This window comes from Triticum dicoccoides, chromosome 6A (genome assembly GCF_002162155.2).
Source record: "Triticum dicoccoides isolate Atlit2015 ecotype Zavitan chromosome 6A, WEW_v2.0, whole genome shotgun sequence".
Taxonomy (NCBI): domain Eukaryota; kingdom Viridiplantae; phylum Streptophyta; class Magnoliopsida; order Poales; family Poaceae; genus Triticum; species Triticum dicoccoides.
In genome coordinates, this window is record NC_041390.1 from 379,945,922 (window position 1) to 379,960,820 (window position 14,899).

The window sequence follows — 14,899 nt, forward strand, 5'->3', positions numbered from 1 at the left end:
AGCTCACAGTTTCATCAATTTCTTCTTCCATAGACTCCTACAAAATATTAATCTCTTCTCGAATAGCAGAGACTTTCTCAATGAATTCATCAATATCATAATTGTATTTATAGTTCTCATAGCAATATTTAAGGATAGCTAAATTTTCAGGTCTATAAACTAAATCATCAAAATCTTCAAACTCTTTAAACAAAGATTCAATTTCATAAGCACCCTTAAAAGCAAAAAATTCTTCTATTCGTTCCACATTATAGTAATCATATATACCATTAGCATAAGAAGCTAAGGTTTCATTATCATTAAATTGCATGAAAAGGTGAGGTGTGAAGCCTTCATCCTAGAGCAACAAGTATAATCATATCTCAAGCATAGTTGCCAAGCATACCAATGCAACATATAAATTTGATCCCATAATAGTTTCCCTTTTTGGGTCAAGCGATAATCCCTAAAGTATTCATGTTGATCCAACGTGTCTCCCATTATATAATTGAATGGGGTTTTCTTAGGATTATTAATGTAGTGCATAATATCTTTCACATAATGAGCATCGAGGGTTTTAGGAGGTTCCCCATCTCCATGAGTAGCAAGTAAACCTATTTTTTTGGGTATTTCGTGTTCCATATCCATAAGTATAGATAGAGAACAACTTAGAATAGGAAATAAAATCCACTTAGTGATAAAGCAAACAAGCACACACGAGAATATTCACCATATGCTATTGCTCCCCGGCAACGGGGCCAGATGGTCTTGATAACCCACAAGTATAGGTGATCAATTGTAGCCTCTTTCGATAAGTAGGAGTGTTAAACCCAACAAGGAGCTAAAGGTAGAACAAATATTCCCTCAAGTTCTATCAACCACCAATACAACTCTACGCACGATTAACGTTCACTTTACCTAGAACAAGTATGAAAATAGAAGTACTTTGTAGGTGTTGTTGGATAGGTTTGCAAGATAATAAAGAGCACGTAAATAAAAGCTAGGGGCTGTTTAGATAAAGACACAACTAAGTTAGTTTTAGTAGAGAGCTTTTTGTCACGAGAAAGTTATTTTTCCCTAGACAATTGATAACTAGACCGGTAATCATTATTGCAATTTTATTGGAGGGAGAGGCATAAGCTAACATACTTTCTCTTCTTGGATCATATGCACTTATGATTGGAACTCTAGCAAGCATCCGCAACTACTAAAGATCATTAAGGTAAAACCCAACCATAGCATTATAAGGCATCAAGTCCTCTTTTACTGCCATACGCAAACAACCTACTTACTCGGGTCTATGCTTCTGTCACTCACGCCACCCACCATAAGAAAATCATGAACATATTGCAAACCCTACAGCGGGGATCCCTCACGCTTGCGCGACACGGAGAGCACGATAGGATAGCACCAATAATAAAACATGCAACTCAAACCAATCATGGTCATCAATTAACCCATTTGAGAAAACAGATCTACTCAAACATCATAGGATAGCCACACATCATTGGAAATAATATATAGCGTTGAGCACCATGTTTAAGTATATATTACATCGGGTAAAATAGGGGTTACACAGCTACAGAGAGGGGGAAGAGTTGGTGATGACGGCGGTGAAGTTGTTGGTGTAGATCGTTGTCGTGATGATGGCCCTGGCGGTGTTCCGGCGCCACGGGGAGAGGGGGAGAGATCGCCCCTTATTCTTCTTCTTCCTTGACCTTTCCCCTAGATGGGAGAAGGGTTTCCCCTCTGGTCCATGGCCTCCATGGCGGCTGAGGGGCGAGAGCCCCTCCAAGATTGGATCTCTCTCTCTCTCCCTCTCTCTCTCTCTCTCTCTCTCTCTCTCTCTCTCTCTCTCTATTTCCTTCTGTTTCTACGCTCCCCGATTCTGCCCTTTCACCGTTTCTTAAATTCTCGGAGATCCGTAACTCCGATGGGGCTGTAATTTTGACACGATTTTTATCCGGATATTGGCTTTCTTGGGGCGAAAGAAGGGCACTAACCTACTTACGGAGTGGCCACGAGGGCCCAGGGCGCGCCCTACACCCTGGGGCGCGCCCCTCACCCTCGTGGGCCCCTTGGGCATCATCTCGTGTTGATTCCACTTCCCAAAATTCACATATATTCCAAAAAAATCACCGTAAGTTTTTATCCCGTTTGGACTCCGTTTATATGGATTTTTTGTGAAACAAAAAACATGCAACAAACAGGAACTGGCACTGGGCACTGGATCAATATGTTAGTCCCAAAAATAGTATAAAAAGTTGCCAAAAGTATGTAAAAGTTGTAGAATATTGGAATGGAACAATAAAAAATTATAGATACGACAGAGACATATCAGATGTTGATAGACCTGACCAACCGCCGCTTGGCCGGGACAGAGCGGTAGCTCAAGCCGAACACCATCCCGCACCATCTCGCTGTAGAGGTAGAGAAACAACGGCCCCAGGATACACCTATGACCTATGATAGGACCTGGACAATAGAGCCGGTCAGACCAGATCAATCTACGGATCAAGGGGGTGTGCTCCAATGCGCGAGGATGACCATCAGACTTGGCGTGACAGACACAACCTAACCTGGGCTGAAAACCGCATACGGCCTCCGTCCGAACTACGCCGCGATGTCGCCCGATACAGAGGCGCCGCACACCCCCTGTGCTTCACCGACGAAGTAATGGAACATCAGTTCCCAGAAGGGTTTAAAACCGTTAACATCGAATCATACGACGGCACGACAGATCCTGCAGTCTAGATAGTAGATTTTCTTCTCCATATTCACATGGATCGCTGTGACGATCTACATGCCATCAAGTACCTCCCGCTCAAATTAAAGGGGCCAGCTCGGCACTGGTTAAATAGCCTCCCAGAGAATTCTATTGGCACCTGGGAAGATCTGGAAGATGCCTTTAGAGACAACTTCCAGGGTACCTATGTATGGCCCCCAGACGTCGATGACCTCAGTCACATAGTTCAGCAACCCGGAGAGTTATCCCGGAAACTATGGACAAGGTTCTTAACTAAAAAGGACCAAATTGTTGACTGTCCGGACGCCGAAGCCCTAGCGGCCTTTAAACACAGCATCCAGGATGAATGGCTCGCCCGACACCTCAGCCAAGAGAAGACAAAGTCCATGGCAGCCTTTACAGCACTCATGACCTGCTTTTGCGTGGGAGAGGATAGCTGGTTAGCCCGCAACAACAATGGTACCAGCGACACAGGTACCTCCGATACTAGAAACGGCAGGCCCCAATGCAACAAACACAAGCGTCGAAGCAACAATGATAATACCGAAGACACATCGGTCAACGCCAAATTCAGTGGCTCTAAATCCGGTCAACAGAAGAGACCATGCAAAAAGAATAAAGGTGGTTCATCTAACTTGGACGGAATACTCGATCGACCTTGCCAGATTCATGGCACCCCAGACAAGCCTGCCAACCATACCTACAGAAGTTGCTGGGTATTCTAACAGGCCGGTAATCTGAATACCGAACATAAGGAGAAGGGGTTGCCTAGCGAGGAGGACGACGACGAACCTCATCTGCCAAATACAGGGGGACAGAAGAAATTTCCCCCTGAAGTCAAAACGGTGAATATGATATACGCTACTCATATCCCCAAACTGGAGCGCAAGCGTTCTCTGAGGGACGTCTACGCGATGGAGCCAGTCGCCCCAAAATTAAACCCATGGTCAGCCTGCCCGATCACTTTCGATCGTAGAGACCATCCGACTAGTATCTATCACGGAGGTTCGACCGCATTGGTCCTGGACCCAACTATCAATGGATTCCACCTTACGTGAGTCCTCATGGACGACAGTAGCGGTCTTAACTTGCTCTATCAGGACATGGTCCGTAAAATGGGTATTGATTCGTCAAGAAATAAACCCACCAAAACTACCTTTAAAGGAGTAATACCTGGAGTAGAGTCCCGTTGCACGGGCTCAATCACATTGGAAGTCATCTTTGGCTCGCCAGACAACTTTCAAAGTGAAGACTTGATCTTCGACATTGTCCCCTTCCGCAGTGGCTATCATGCACTACTCGGACGAACCGCGTTCGCTCGCTTCAATGCAATCCCGCACCATGCCTACCTCAAACTGACGATGCCCAGACCCCGCGGTGTCATAACAGTCAATGGGAACACAAAGCACTCCCTCCGTACTAAGGAGCACACCGTGGCCCTTGCAACAGAAGTCCAGAATGGGCTTATCAAGATAAACACTACATCGGCAGTCAAGCCCCCAGACACTGTTAAACGCGTCCGGACCACCCTATAGGGCGACGATCAAGTCCATCAGGAGCTCGATTAGCAGTTCGTCCTTGGTCTCAGCCCCAACCGCATCGCGGCATATGTACCACGTGTACATAAATACGCACTAAAGATACCATGGGCAAAGACGGAGGCATATTAAAAATAAAATCCACAATATGGCTCGACCCTATGTGGACCCCCATATCATTTCTTTTCTCTTTTCCTATTTTTTCTTTCTTAGGTTCCTTAAACCCACACCAACTTTTGATGTTACCAAGGGCACCATTTCCAGTTCCTTTATGAAAAACCGATCGTTGATCCTCTTGAAGGATCACACACCAGGTTGCAACGGGGTGCAGACATGCTGCAAAGTATCTAAAGGATCTTTAAAGATCGCACCTTCCAATTTAGGACTCCTACACAGCTTTCCATTGTATTCGGCGTGTAAAATAGCCTCGATGCTTGTCACATCATTTGTAAAAATACGTTTTGACGTATCAATCAGACTATAATGGAAAGAGTCTTTCGCCCAACGTATTTGGTACTGGCTTATTTCCTAATCTGTATTCCTTCTTTTTTTTCTCGTCTGATTGCCATGTACGCCTTGGTACGACCTAAATCGCCAGGGGCTCCATTCGGCAACGTACATGTCTTAAAAATAGAATAAGTCTGAAACACTTTTACAGTGCAAATTCGGCGTCACGAATATAGCATTATATGCATCGGCTTCGAATCATGCCTTTGGTCAATAGTTGGGTTGCCCGGCTCCTGTGGTTATTGCCTTACGTTCGGCTTGTTCGGCGAAGGCAGTAAAGGGAGAACTACTCGATTGTGTTTCTGGCTCATCCGGATAAACAACTCAGTAGAGAAATCTGAAAACTGACTGTCATGGTGCAGTGAGAGCTGGTCAGCTATTCGGCGACTAACTACAAATCTCTTGCGATTTTGCGCGCATTATGCAAGGACCTGTCTATGCCCGGTCAGGCGTCTACAACACCCAAGTTCGGATAATCGAGGAACACTAGGGGTTGTGCCTATAACCTATGGGTGAGTGAGAGTGATAAAGCCACATAGTCTGATAGCCTGGTTCGCGGCACTGACACCTCCTTAAGGACCATGCTGGTTGGGTCAAGTGTGTCTAGGTACCATTCCGAACACCCCCGTACTACCTACATGGGAGCTGAAGCTCACGACTGGCCAACTGTCAGATACCGTAAATGGCCGCACAGGAGGAAAGGATTTCAAAGTAAAACAAGTAACACATTATACATAAGCCTTGTTTTATAATACAAAGTACGGGCATTATAGGTACATTCATTCGAAAATAGTTTCCTTTGAACACTGGCCCTCTACAATGCAGGAACCCTCCAAGACTTCATAGAAATACCGCTCTGGCATGCTGTGCTCTTTTCCCGCGGGCAGTTCCTCGGTTGCCAGCTTGACGGCGTTCATCTTCGCCCACTGCACCTTGAGACGGGCGAAGGCCATCCGGGCACCTTTGATACAGGCCGACCGCTTTAAGGCATCAAGCCGTGGCAGGCGCTGACGAGCCACTTCACGAGCCCGAAGTAACTACCGGGTATGTGTTCGGCTGGCCAAAGTCGTACAATAACATCCTTCATGGCTAGTTCGGCCACCCTATGCAACTCTGTTAGCTGTTTCAGCTGATTGCTAAAGGGCACCGGATGCTCTGGTGCAAGGTACTCGACCATAACAACTTTTCCGTTGAACTCCCCTCTTCGGCTTGGAAGAACTCTGCATCATCGACAATACTCCGGGGTAGATCCACAAATGCCCCTAGAGAACTCCAAACACAGGTCAGTAATATGTACCTCCTCCTTACAAATTTGCTTTGCGTGTTAAAGGCCTTACTCGCCGCGATATGCTTTGCTTCTTGGATCTCCCAACAGGCGCCGTGGGCTTTAACTCGGGTTGCATTCATGCTTTGGAGGGCCTCAGCAAGTTCGGAATCTCGATCCGAAAGCTTGCACTCTACCGACTCACATTTGGTTATGGCATCCTTGAGCTCTTGCTGGACTTCCTCCACTCGTGACTCATGCTTTCAGTGGGCGGCTCGTTCCTCCTCCAACTCCTTGGCCTCGGCCAACGCATTTTTGAGGGTTTCGACCTTGGACGCGTCAGTTGTGAGCATGATTATAAAACTCAGCAAGATAGCACAACAACAAGCCATATCATGTCAAATGTGAATCACATACCTTGCTTCTCCGTCAATAGTTTGTTGGTGCGGATGAGCTCTTCATCAGCACGCTCCAGCCACCGCTTTAGTTCAGAAACTTCATCGGCATGGGCAGCTACCGCTAACTTCGACGCCTGTTTATTCAAATACACGTGTATGTTAATATCCTACGAAGACTAGTTTATCCTCTGTTTGGCCTTTCTTAAACAAACGCCAAACAGAGTCTCAGGGGCTACCGACTATACACATACATTCTTTTTATAGTTAAAAATATTATGTTACGTACCACAAAGCTTGTCAGAAGGCTAGTGTAGGCCTCGTTCAATCCGCTTTTAGTGGACCGAACCTTTTCAACCACTGTACCCATAAGGGTACAATGTTCCTCAACAATGGAGGCGCTCTAAAGTGCTTCCATCAGAGTGTCCGGCGCCTCCGGATTGATAGAGGTCGCCGGTGGAGTCAACGCACCCCTTCTTTCGAAGGATGCTGCTCGCGTGATTCCACAACCGTATCGGTCTCTGGAATGATATTCGGTTGTGGGCCGAATTGGGCATGGCCCCCGTTGTCGGCCTCCATGGGGGTCGGTTCCCCCATGTTTTTGGCAGCAGAGGTATTACCCTCTGGCGCCACCTTGACCGGTTTCCGCACCTCTCCATGGCCTGGAAAGGTTCCTCAGTACAACATATCGGTGTTGTCCATAGCAGTGGGTGGGGACACCGGTGGAGGCAACTCGCTCTCCATCATGTGTGAGCCCATTCCCAACAGACGATGATTGTCGGGGGAGATCGCGGGCTAGACTACAATATGTGATTCTGTGTGTTAGGATCACATGACATAAAGCCGGATACATACATTATCCTTAAATACTTACGATTCGGCCGAAGGCTTTGTCCTGGGTTCCATTCGGGGATGGCTTCGGCATCCGATTTCGAATCGTCTGAAAGGGAGAGTTTCCGCTTCTTAGATGCTTCCGCCTCTAGATCTGTGGAAGCTCCCCATTTCTTCTTTCCCCCCTTAAGGGGAGAATTGTTCTCCTCCACTTCCTCCTCACCTTCATCGTGGGAGGAGAGAGCTTCGGTATCTTCGGATGATATGTCCGAAGTACCTTTGCGGCGAAGGCCACTTCGGGCCTCCTTGCTCTTCTTCTTGGCCTTCTTTTTCGGCGCCTGGTACGGTGCCAGAACCAACATCTTCGTTAGAAGAGGAATAACTGGGTCTTCTGGTAGGGGAGCAGGACACTTGATCTACTCTGCCTTCTTCGTTCAGCCCTGGGGGAAAAGGGGAAGGTTTAAACTTACTCTTTGGATCCACAAATCAAAGATATGATTAGAAATCTGAAAAACTTACTGGAGTGGCTGGATGAGCACAGTCGTGGCCGAGGTATTCGGTCATTGGCGGCCACATGTTTTGGGTCTTAAAAAGCAGCTTCCATATATCTTCGTGCTCCATGCCGAAGAACCCCTGCAAGGTCCAGGGACTTTCCAGATCAAACTCCCACATATGGAGACTCCGGCATTGGCAGGGGAGAATCCGGCGAAACAACATCACTTGGAATATGCTGGCAAGGCTGGTGTTCTTCTCCACCATGCTCTAAATGTGCTTTTGCAGCGTCATCACCTCGTCGGATGACGCCCAATCTAGGCCCTTCTTGAGCCATGATCTGAGCTGCATTGGCGGACCAGTTTTGAACTCAGGAGTGGTGGCCCATGTGGTGTCACGAGGTTCCGTAACGTAGAACCACTCCTATTGCCAGCCTGCATGGTCTCTATGAAGGTACCCTTGGTCCAGGTGACATTAGGAACCTTGCTCACCATGGTGCCTCCGCACTCTGCGTGTTGACCCTCGACCACCTTCGGCTTCACGTTGAAGACCTTGAGCAATAGGCCGAAGTGGGGGGACGCGGAGGAACACCTCGCACACGACCATAAACGCCGAAATGTTGAGGAATGAATTTGGGGCTCGATCATGGAAATCTAGCCCGTAATAGTATATGAGTCCGCGGAAGAAAGGGTGGAGAGGAAACCCTAGCCCGCGAAGGAAGTGGGGAATGAATACTACCCTCTCGCTGGGCTCTGGTGTGGGAATGATCTGCTTTTTGGTAGGGAGCCGATGGGCGATTTCCTTGGCTAAATAACCCGCCTCCCGGAGTTCTTTGATGTGCTCCTCCGTGACGGAGGAGGCCATCCACTTGCCCTGTACTCCAGATCTGGACATGGTTGGAGCATTTTCTGGGGATGGAAAGGGTTGAATCTTGGGCATTGGAGCTCGAGAGCAGATGGGCTGAGGAGGAAGAAGGCATGGGGTAAAAAGGTGGATCTTTGTCTCCTTATAAAGATAGTGAATATCAAGCGCCCCCCACGAGCCTTGAAACTCGCCTACTCCACAGGAGTCGTGTGAGTGGCAAGGTTGGATAACCCAAATCCATATTGATTAGAATCCCGCAATAAGGGGACACGATCTCTGCTTTGACAAGACGTGTCAATGAATACCGTGTCTCGAAACACGAAACAGGAGGCTGGAAAATGGTTCAAAATAATAATAAGGCCGGAACACAATACCTCGCCGAAAAGGTTGTAAGAAGACATAACCTATTTTTGTTTAAAGTGTTTTGCCCTCATGGCCCATGGTTGTACCTATTGTACAGAGCCGGATATAGTTCTTTTGATCAACTACTTTGGAGTATTCGGAGGAGGAACACGCCTTGCAATGCCGAAGACAATCTGCGCGCCGGACACATCGTCATTGAAGCCTGGTTTAGGGGCTACTGAGGGAGTCCTGGATTATGGGGTCCTCTGGCATCCGGGCTATGTGACGTGGGCCGGACTGGTGGGCCATGAAGATAAAAGATAGAAGGCTTCCCCCCGTGTCCGGATGGGACTCTCCTTGGCGTGGAAGGCAATCTTGGCGATCGGATATGAAGATTCCTTTCTCTATAAACTGACTCTGTACAAACCCTAGCCCCCTCTGGTACAATATAAACCGGAGGGTTTAGTCCGTAGAGGTAGTCATAATTATACAGGCTAGACATCTAGGGTTCAGCCATTACGATCTCGTCGTAGATCAACTATAGTAACCCCTATACTCATCAAAGTCAATCAAGCAAGACGTAGGGTTTTACCTCTATCAAGAGGGCCCGAACCTGGGTAAACATCGCGTCCCCTGCCTCCCCGTTACCTTCGATCCTTAGACGCATAGTTCAGGACCACCTACCCGAGATCTGCCGGTTTTGACACAGACAGTTACCTCTACAACTAAGAAACTTGCCAAAGCATCCAAGAGCTCAGATAAGACCTGAGTCGGCGGGCGCACAGGGCCGCTCGCCCCGGCTGTCGCAGAAGCTGTTGAAGTAGAGGTCATAGCCGCAGTAGTTGATGGATTCAGCATCTGTTGCTTACCGTCCATGAAGATAGCAGTCCTTCTCGGCGGCTCATAGGATTCCGGAATATTGTCGCCATCGGAGCAACCCCCAAGCCCACCATCTTGCAGTTGATAGATTGATTCGGTTTCGCCGGTTGAGGACTCATCACCTGAGTAGATGGGTGTCTGTCCACCTGACATGGAACCTTCCTCGAGATCCTCCCCATGAATAAACCCAACAAAAGCTCTCTTCTAGCCACATTGGACCTTGGCGGGTGTCGCATGCCGAGCCATCTCAATGGCGTCAGTGCAGACATCCGGCTCCGGCCCAGACTCGCCAATCTTGCCAATGAAAAAGTGGATTCCGCCGAAGGGGACCCGGTACCCGTATTCAATTGAATCGGCCTCTGGACCCCATCCAGTGTCGTCGATGTAGATCTTGCCACGACGACTCTTGGTCAACCGGCCCATGATGTAACCCTTGATCCCTAAGAAGCTGCCCTTCAAGAACTCGAAAACCACCAAGCTCTGGCCCCATGGTGGGTGCCAACTGTCATGGAATTGTCGCGGCAGATGCCCTAGTGAAAGGACTTAGATGTGGAGCCATCACACTAGGTTAGCTTGAAGGGGTTGAATGGGACAAAGGACACAGAGAGTTTACCCAAGTTCGGCCCCTCACAACGAGGTAAAAGTCTATGTCCTACTTCTAGTTGTATTGCTTGAGTTTCGATTACAAGGGAGCGAATACACTTGAACTAGTTCTCGATTGCTTGTGTCTTGGCCTAACCCGCCACCGGGTCTCTCCTTTATATACAGAAGTAGAGAACCAAAGTCTTACAGAGTCCCTACCAGCTCACACAATGTGACCGGATCAGTTTCTAACTAGGCATGCCTTATAGAGCAAGTCTCCATACAGTTGTTCACATCCCAGGTCTGGGGCCTCCTCCAGGCCTGCCTCCAAGATCCACTGTCTTCATACTTCTCCTTGAGCCTCCTTGGACCTTCTTCTTGTTAAACCGCCATCGATGTAACCCGTCCCCTCCAGGGCGGGTCACACCTTGAAGCTATATCCCAACAGTTTATAAAGCTCGACTTTTCGCATAAGTTTTTTGACAAATTCAAGGAGTTGACTATGATGAGACTTTCTCACCCGTAGTGATGATTAAGTCTGTTAGAATTATGTTAGCAATTGCCGCATATTACGAATATTAGATGTGGAATATGGACGTCAAAACAACGTTACTTATCGAGTTCCCTAAGGAAGAGTTGTATATGATGCAACCGAAAGGTTTTGTCGATCCTGAGGATGCTAACAAAGTATGCAAGATCCAGCGATCCATCTATGGACTGGTGTAAGCATTTCGGAGTTGGAATATACGCTTTGATGAGGTGATCAAAGCTTATGGTTTTATACAGACTTATGGAGAAGCTTGTATTTTACAAGAAAGTGAGTGGGACCTCGGTATCATTTCTAATATTATATGTGGATGACATATTGTAGATTGGAAATGATATAGAATTTCTGGAAAGCATAAAAGGCTATTTGAACAAGAGTTTTTCAATGAAAGACCTAGGTAAAGCTTCTTACATATTGGGCATTAAGATCTATGGAGATAGATCAAGATGCCTAATAGGACTTTCACAACGCACATACCTTGAGAAGATTTTGAAGAAGTTCAAAATGGACCAGTCGAAGAAGGGGTTCTTGCCTGTATTGCAAGGAAAGAACCCCTTCTTCGACTGGTCCATTTTGTATAATGTATGCCATGCTGTGTACCAAACCTGATGTGTGCCTTGCCATAAGTCTGGTAGGGAGGTACCATAGTAATCCAGCAGTGGATCACTAGACATCGGTCAAAAATATCCTTAAGTGCCTAAAAAGTACTAAGGACATGTTTCTCGTTTACGGAGGTGAAAACACTGGTACAACGAGCTGCCATACAAACGGTTTTAACCCCTTTCCGCGACAGCATTTCGAACCGTCGCCTAGTAAGTGTGGGCGATAGGGGGGGTCCTTCCCACATGACCCAGAAACCGTCAGGGATAGGGAGTAGCAATGCATACATGTTGTATAACTAGGTGTATGCATTGCCGACATGTATCCCAAACACGAGTCTTTAGACAACTATTTGTGATATCTCGCATATCCCAAATGCTCCATCCTTGCTACTCGTTTGTGCTTGCATTACCATTGCAGTCGGTCTTCCGTGGTAATACGTTTATGAAGCGCGCCCCATTACAAATAGTTCACTATTATAGAGCGTGTATGATAAGCAGACAATCACACACATTTAATTTTCGTCGACTGTATGTGATTTGATGTAAGAGTGCATACAATTAATTATCCCTATAAAACTATATGCAAAACTTGAATATATCCCACACAATTCATCCATTGTGCCCGCGTTGGATGAGGGCCTATCGCATGCCTTCTTCTATGAGCAAACGTTTACGATGCACACAACATCATAAACTATCAATTATTTCAAGCGTGTGTGATAAGGAGAGTTTCGCAAACATTTAATAAGAAGGAACTGCGTGTGCTGCTATTGTTGATCTCACACGTTTTTTCTTGGCTGATAATGTGTGCAGTAGAGATTGATCACACACGTAGTGGATCGGAGAAACATGTCTGATCTCCATGTTTATCGCAGACGTTTTGCTTTCGCAAACCGTGTGCAGTGTAATCCCTAAGTTATCCCTAATTTAATCCTTGCATTTAAAAATCACAGATTTTGAATTTGAAAGTAGGCAATCACTTATTTCATATCGAACCTTGTTTTTTTACGAATATAGGTTCAAGCACGAATGCATAATTCGATGCACATGTACATATACTGAAGAACTACAAAAGCACCAAGTAAAGAATGATGAACCCCAGTTGTACTAAATACTGTAAATAGAGAGGTGAAAGACATTCTGGTTATTGGAGAAGGTCGATGGCCATATTGTGCCCTCTTCCATGCGTAATGCGCGCACGACTCTAGGCCAACCCCTTGTCATGGCTGCCTGCCCAACCTTCACTATCTTCATTAGGACTTCTTGATGCTCATTGTAGTCTCGATGAAATACTTTAACCTTCATTGCGTGTCCACCAATCATTTACTTTGCGAGGTAATCTTGAGTAAACTTCTTTGGGAACCACTACAAACGAAAAAGATTCAGACATTGTTGTCTAACAACTCATTATGGGCAGTAAAAAGAGAAGGCTATAGAGTTTGTAGTTACCATCCTATAGCTCGCTGTTGTGATGGATAGAGCATAGCAAACAAATTTATTGCCATCGTTCGTATCTTTTTGCTAATAATCCTTATCAGTTTCCTCACTTGATGCTGATTCATGAATATCTCATTGCCCATATGCAAAAAGGGTCGATGCGTGGATATTTGCCAAGGACATATGTACCTACAAGCAACAAGTCAATATTACAAGCTAAAAAGTGTCCATGCCTGGATCTTTATGCACTACATTATGGAACGATTGGGGGAGTACAAGCTGAGGGATGAAACTAACCTCGGCGGAAAATGCTGGTGATATGTCCATTTTGTATCATGCTTTTGCATTGATATTTATTGCATTACGGGTGGTTATAACACATTATGGTACAATACTTATGCCTTTTCTCTCTTATTTTACAAGGTTTACTTAAAGAGGGAGAATGGCAGCAGCTGGAATTCTCGACCGAGAAGGAGAAAATCTGAGAGACCTATTCTGTACAACTCCAAAAGTCCTGAAAATTTATGGAGAATTATTTTGGAATATATAAAAAATATTGGGCGAAGAAAATACCATAGGGGACCCATCAGGAGGCCACAAGCCTGGGGGGCACGCCCTACCCCCCTAGGTCCGCCCCTGTGGCTTATGGGCCCCCTGTCAGGTCTCCGGTGCCCATCTTCTACTATATGGAGGGTTTTGACCTAGAAAAAATCATAAGGAAGCTTTCAGGACGAAGCGTTGGCATCTCGAGGTGGAACCTGGGCAGAAGAAATCTAGGGCTCCACCGAAGCTTTTCTGTCGGGGAAGCTTCCCTCCTAGAGGGGGAAATCGAAGCCATCATCATCACCAACAATCCTCTCATCGAGAGCGGGTAAATCTCCATCAACATTTTCACCAGCACCATCTCCTCTCAAACCCTAGTTCATCTCTTGTATCTGATGTTTCTCTCAAAACCTTAGATTGGTACCTGTGGGCTGCTATTAGTGTTGATTACTCCTTGTAGTTGATGCTAGTTTGTTTATTTAGTGGAAGATCATATGTTCAGATCCTTAACGCTATTTAGTACCCCCTAATTATGAACATGAATATGCTTTGTGAGTAGTTGCATTTGTTCGTGAGGACATGGGAGAAGTCTTATTATAAGTAATCATGTGAATTTGAGATTTGTTCGATATTTTAATGAGGTGTATGTTGTCTTTCCTCTAGTGGTGTTATGCGAATGTCGACTAAATGAAACTTCACCATGATTTGGGCCTAGGGGAAGGCATTGGGAAGTAATAAGTAGATGATGGGTTGCTAGAGTGAAAGAAGCTTAAACCCTAGTTTATGCGTTGCTTCCTAACGGGCTGATTGGGATCCACATGTTTCATGCTATGGTTAGATTTATCCTTATTCTTCTTTCTTAGTTGCGGATGCTTGCGAGAGGGGTTAATCATAAGTGGGAGAATTGTTCACGAAATCGATAACTGGTAGCTGCTTGGTCAGCTTGGGAGTAATTATTAATCGGCGAATCGGCCTATTAACTGAATTAATCGGTAGATTAAATAGGAATTGCCAACATATATATCTATTTTTTATGTGTTATACCATCCTCTCATGCTCTCAACTATGTAATAAACCAAAATATGCAACTGTTTGGTTGACCCCTAGCTATTGAGGAGCGAGAGGGGGATGGGAGGGGCTACAGGGAAAATTCTTGGGCTTTGTTTGCCCACAAGTTAGTGGTCAGCCGTTATTAATCGGCCTAGCAACCAATTAATCAGTCTAACTTGCCAATTAGTCGACCTGCCATGTTAACATGATGAATAAGTACTATTTGATTCGGTCACCCTACGAGTAGGGATTAACTGGCCCGTCAGCGCTTTGCTTTATATAAGAGTTTGTCCAGGCTTGT